This window comes from Otolemur garnettii, unplaced genomic scaffold, assembly GCF_000181295.1.
Source record: "Otolemur garnettii isolate 467f Iridium unplaced genomic scaffold, OtoGar3 scaffold00006, whole genome shotgun sequence".
Classification (NCBI taxonomy): Eukaryota; Metazoa; Chordata; class Mammalia; order Primates; family Galagidae; genus Otolemur; species Otolemur garnettii.
Window position 1 is genome coordinate 46,102,697 of NW_003852401.1, and position 5,840 is coordinate 46,108,536.

The 5,840-nt window shown below is 43.7% G+C and overlaps 1 protein-coding gene across 1 annotated transcript in view; it reads left to right on the forward strand.

Moving 5' to 3' along the window:
* FBP2 (fructose-bisphosphatase 2) overlaps nt 1-5,840 on the forward strand; it is a 196,390-nt gene that overhangs the window by 140,614 nt on the left and 49,936 nt on the right. The gene's annotated exons all lie outside the window — the stretch shown is intronic.

A 5,840-nucleotide genomic window follows, 5' to 3' on the forward strand; every position in this document is an offset into this window, starting at 1 on the left:
AAAAAAAAAAAAAAAATTATATATTGCTTTGGGTAGTATTGACATTTTAACAATGTTGATTCTTCCTAACCGTGAGCATGGCATGTTCTTCCATTTGTAAACATTTTCAGCTATTTCTTTTCTTAGAGTTTCATAGTTGTCTTATAGAGATCTTTCACATCCTTTGTTAGGGTAAACTCCCAAATATTTCATCTTCTTTGGCACTATTGTGAATGGGATAGAGTCCTTGACTGTTTTTTCAGCTTGGCTGCTGTTGGTGTATATAAAGGCTACTGATTTATGATTGTTGATTTTGTAACCTGAGTCATTACTGTATTCCTTGATTACCTCTAAGAGTTTAGTGGTAGAATCCCTGGTATCTTCCAGGTATACAATCATATCATCTGTGAAGTGTGAAAGTTTATTCTCTTCTGACTCTATATGAATACCCATAATCGCTTTTCTTCCCTGATTGTGATGTCTAACACTTCCATTACAATGTTAAAGAGCAATGGAGACAATGGGCAATCTTGCCCCCTTCCTGATCTGAGTGGAAATGATTTCAACTTAACTCCATTCAATATAATATTGACTGTGGGTTTGCTGTAGATGGCCTCTATCAGTTTAAGAAATGTTCCTTCTATACCAATTAAGTGTTCTGATCATGAAGGGATGCTGGATATTATCAAACGCTTTTTCTGCATCAATTGAGAGAATCATATGCTCTTTGTTTTTTAATTTTTTATGTGATGAATTATATTTATGGATTTAGTATGTTGAACCATCCTTGAGATCCTGGGATAAAACACACATGGTCATGGTGTATAATTTGTTTGATGTGTTGCTGGATTCTGTTTGTTAGGATTTTCTTGAATATTTTCACATCAATCCGTTTTTGCTTTCCATTTCTGATTGTCTTTGGACGTTTGGACACGTTCAGAAGCTTTGTCTTCTACGTCTGAGATCCTTTCTTCTGCCTCCTGCACTCTATTACCAAGAAATTCTACCATATTTTTCAGATCTTTGAGGGTTGCAATTTCTAGTCTTAATGTTTCAAAACGTCTGGTGCTTTTGTCTTTGAGTTCATTGAATTCTGGAGTGAACTTTTGAAATGCTCCTTGAATTGCTAGTTCTATCTTTGCCTTCATTCTATTAATCTTATTTGCAATCCAAATTCTGAATTCAATTTCTGACATCTCAGCCATTTCTTTATAACAGGGATCTTCCGTTTTGTTTGCCACATCCTTTCTTGGCGGGAGGTTGACCTACTCTGGTTATTCATATTACCAGCCACAACCTTTCTTGGGGAGGTTGACCTACTCTGGTTATTCATATTACCAGAGCTCTTCAGCTGATTCCACCCCATGATTATTTTACACCGTTTGGCTTTTGCCCTTCAGGTTTGTCAAGGACCTGTATGGTGTTATGGCCTGAGAGACTGGGGACCTGCTTGGTGTGGTGGGGCTAAGTGGCTCTTTCTTATTTTCAGCTGGTCTTTGTCCTACCCTAGTCAATCAGTTACTCTTGGTTGAAGACTCTGCTGTGGAGAAATACCAGCAATTAAGTCGCCCCACCCCCCACAAACAACAATTGGGCAAGGAAAATCAAAACTTCCATTAACCATACACCAAGGGTGCTCCTTTGAATAGTCCCTGGGTGGTCTGCCCAGTTTAAGGGGTCCAAATCAGTTATCCGAGTCAGTACCAGTTTCAGGTGGAAGAGATCAAATGTCTCTGACAGCTAGATAAGAGAGGTCTGCTTGTAGCTCAGATATAACTTGCTCCAGTGCTCTGTGAGGGCAAAGGGACCCACCCAGCAAATGGGTTAGTCTGGGAAGGTTAAGACCTCCTTCCCCACCTTGCACCCAGTCACTCGTAATCCCCCAGGTTTGTGATCCTATTCACTCCAGTAGGCAACTGCTCCTGGGGTTTGCAACTGCCAAAATCACCTGGAAATCTGAGTCTGGCAGGGGGGGCTTTGCGTGTTTAAATTAGGCTGTGGAAGTTCTCACAATTTCAGTCCCTTGCCTTCTGTCCTGGCTAGATTCCTCTGCAAGTCAGAGGCTGCTAGAGTTGATGAGGAACTCAACATTCTCAGTGTTCCCCTGAGGGCGAGGTACTCATTGGGAAATCTGAGTCCAGTCCGGCAGGGGAAGAATTTAGGCTTTGGAAGTTCTTGCCATTCCAGCCTTACACCTTCTGTCCCATCTAAATTCTTTTGCAAGTCAGATGCTGCTAGAGCTGGTGAGGAACTCAGCTCTGGGCAGCAAGCAATTACAGTTGACACTCAGGTGTCAATTCCAGCCTCTGCCCGCCCACTGCCTTTGTCTCAGCTATATTTCCCTGAAGGCTGGTGCTAATGGTCTCTTTCCTTACGAAAGTTACCAAGTCCGTTCCACCTGTGGATGCTGTCCAGAACCTCTGGTTGCCCAGAGAGACGGAGCTTGCCTGTCTGGAATGGCATCAGTTCACAGCTCAGGATGCCACTGTTGCTGTATGGCTTCCTCAGAGCCAACGTTCTTCTCTTCACTCCTGTGCCAGAGTCAGCACAGAGAAGCACCAGCCCTTTCCCCTTCCACTTCTCTCAAGGAGATGCCCAAGAATCTGGACTGCATAGGTAACAAACCTCCAGACTCAGGGTGGGTGGGTGGGTGGGGAATCCTTGTAGTTTGATGTTGCAGGTGGAGAATATATACAGTTTCATACAGTTTTACAGTTTTATGCCCAGCAGGAGGGTGCCATGGCACTCCAGCAGGGGTAGGAGGTCCAGTTTTTAGGGTGTCTCTCCCATGGGATAAAGTGGGAGGATCTTTGAACTCTGCTCACTTGTTTGCATGGAGTAAACTGTGAGGCCTTCTTGTGGGGGAGGGGACTTCCGTCTGCTTGGTGGTGAATTTTGTACCTTTATATTGTGTTTTGGGGGTCGCCGCTCACCTAAGGAAGGTTGAAGTGCACTCTTCAATCTTCTCTCTTGACGCCACTCCAAACCATCAGCTCCCTTGCTAAACTTCTGTCCTTTAATCCTCCTTCTGGATGGGAGCTTCTGTAAAACGCTGGCTATAGTCCGCCATCTTGGCACTGCCCACATCCAAAGCTTGATTCTTTCAAAGGAAATGTGTCATTTTCATTACCACCCCAAAGCTCCTATTGTGCAGCGTTCTGCAAGTGTTTCTTTTTATCTCTTCTACCACATTAGTCAAAGGGACACAACATCGGACATATTTCATCTACACTGTAGATTTTTGTGTCAGTTACATATTCTCTTATGTTGTTCCTTAGTAATTTCTTGCATATTAGTCTTGGCATAGAAATAAAACTACTGACCTAAGAGCAGAGATCATACCATGTACGTCTCTCCTGTCCCTTCCTAGACCTGGGTGAGTGAGGTCAATAATGATCATGGCTGTGTCCTCAGACACAAAGAAGCACTCAGCAGAAACTCAACACTTGGTTTCTCACTTTGTGTCTTTCTCTCACACCCTTACTTCCAATGAACAAGTAAAATATAAATTGCAAAAAACTCAAACTCACTTTCATCTTTCTAAAACATAGCCTATGAGGTAGTGCTGCTATGCAAAAAAACAAGTAAAACTGAGTAACTCTATAGGTTGAAGCTTATGAGAGGTTCTGGTCTGAACTTGTGAATTTTGGAAGTATGATCCCTACCTTCTTTAGAAATAATTTCTTCTGCAAAAACTCATTTGTAAAGGCAAGCTTTACCTTTGGTAGGTAAATTTTAGCTATAAAAGATATTGATTGCTTAAGAAGAAAGACAGAGTCTACCACACTTACAGTGACCAGAGCCATAAACAATGGCATCAACTTCTTCCAGCCAGGTTCCCTAATCCGCTGCCCAAACATGACCCCAGGTGACAGCATGCTCCCTGACGGTGGCCTGGACTTGCTTCACTCACCTCAGGGAATTTCTTTTTCTGCACATATTCAGTGGTGGCAGCATCAAAATACTTCGCATAGCCCTCATTGAGGCTGTAAATCTTTCCTTTCTTCTTAATCTTGACATCTTTTTCTACCAGGACAAATTCACCAAGTTCCTAGAGGATAAAGAGAGACAGCAGGAACAAGGGAGGTGCCAGGAAGCAGAAGCCAACAGCACACTGCACAACACCCAGGGTGATAGGGGGCGAGGGCCTGCTGGAGGAATCGGGCTTGGCTGTGGCCATTCTGGAGATGGACCAGTGTTGGTTTCATGAATGGCAGAATGGACAATGATAATTTGGAGCCTACACAGAAGGCTCAAGCAGTCATATCCTGAGGGGTAAAATAATTCAAAGCAGAGAGGCCTGGGGTATACTTTCTTTCCTTTGTACCTTCCACTGGCAGTAAGGTCCCCTCACCTACAAGGACCCTGACTGTACTTATGTCCCAATTCCTCATACTAGGATTAAGGTTTTCAGGAGAATCTGGGCCATCAGGAATGAGAGGAAGAAGTTACATCAATGCATGAAGGATGCTTGTTGACCATTAAATTGTGGGGCAGCTATGCAGTTTAATGATTCCTTTTTGGAAACCACTAATATCTCTTTATCCCAACACTCTTACCTGGGGGAAAAATTCCTTCAGTCAGAAACTGAGTTCACAGGGCATTATGACCAAGTTAATAAAGTCTAAAGGCATCCTCAGACTTATGAATAAAACTGTACCAAGGGCCCTGCAGTCCCTGAGGGTCACATGGTCAACACCTGCAGGGCAGCCCTCCAACACCCATTTATCTAGTTCTGGTGGTAGGAGCCCCTAAAGATGTGGTCAGCTAGCTGCAGATGTCACCTTAAATGCTGGTGACTCTAAGTCACTAGGAGGAACATCAGGGCCTGGTGCCCAGATCTGTTTTGATGACTGTCAAAGACTTGAAGAAAATGAGAAACTCGGGTGGTGCCTGTAGCTCAAAGGATTAGGTTGCAAGCCCCATATGCCGGAATTGGTGGGTTCAAAACCAGCCCCGCCCCCCCAAGGAGAAAAAACTGCCCCCCCAAAAGAAAGAAAGTGAGAAACTCCCCAGATGACAGCTCACAGCTGGCAGCTAGAGCAGATGTAGCCCAAGGAACACTGAAGATACTTCCAGAATGGAAAGAGGCAAGGCTACTCTGACCATGTCTGAAATAAGACAATGACAAAGACACTCAACAACCATAAAAATCACTAAACATTCCTCTCCTCTGCCTAACATCAATGATGACTGCACCTTCACCAATGAGTCTCTACTCTAACTTTTATCTTCCTGCCTCCTAGATGGAAATTATTAATTATTATCTAATCATTAATCACACCCACTTGCAAGTAACATCTAAGCCAGAAGAGATCCTCACTTCCTAAAATCCTTGGAATCATCAAGCCAACACCCAGGTATGGAATAAACCCATGCAGACTCCTCAGCACAGGGCACCTGGTTTCTCTGGGGGGTGTCTCCCTGTCCCAGTGAGCCCAGCTTCTCTTTATTATAGCTGTACTCTCAATAGTCTTTACTTTGTGGGCTTTATTAACTTGCTGTGGACTTGTTTTGCTTTGGAGCAGCCCAGCACTGAGTTCCACTTCTGAAAAGTACCCTGAGTTCCACTGAAGAATTAGCTCTTTTCATGGATGCCAATCTAGGAAGACTCATGTATGGGCCTCTTCTAGGCTGAGGTCAGACATTAGCTTGAAAATTAGATACTCATTGGCATTCGAAACCTGAGTGAGAAATTTGAAATTATGATGGTGTCTAGGACCAGACTGACCAAGCTGTGAGACTACTCCTGAGTACCCTGTTTCTGGGGTGTCTAGACCTGTCCATGTCCACCACCCTGATTCCTCAACAGGCCCATCAATTTAGCCGGGTCTTTTTCTCTCTAGCTTTTTTTTTTTTTT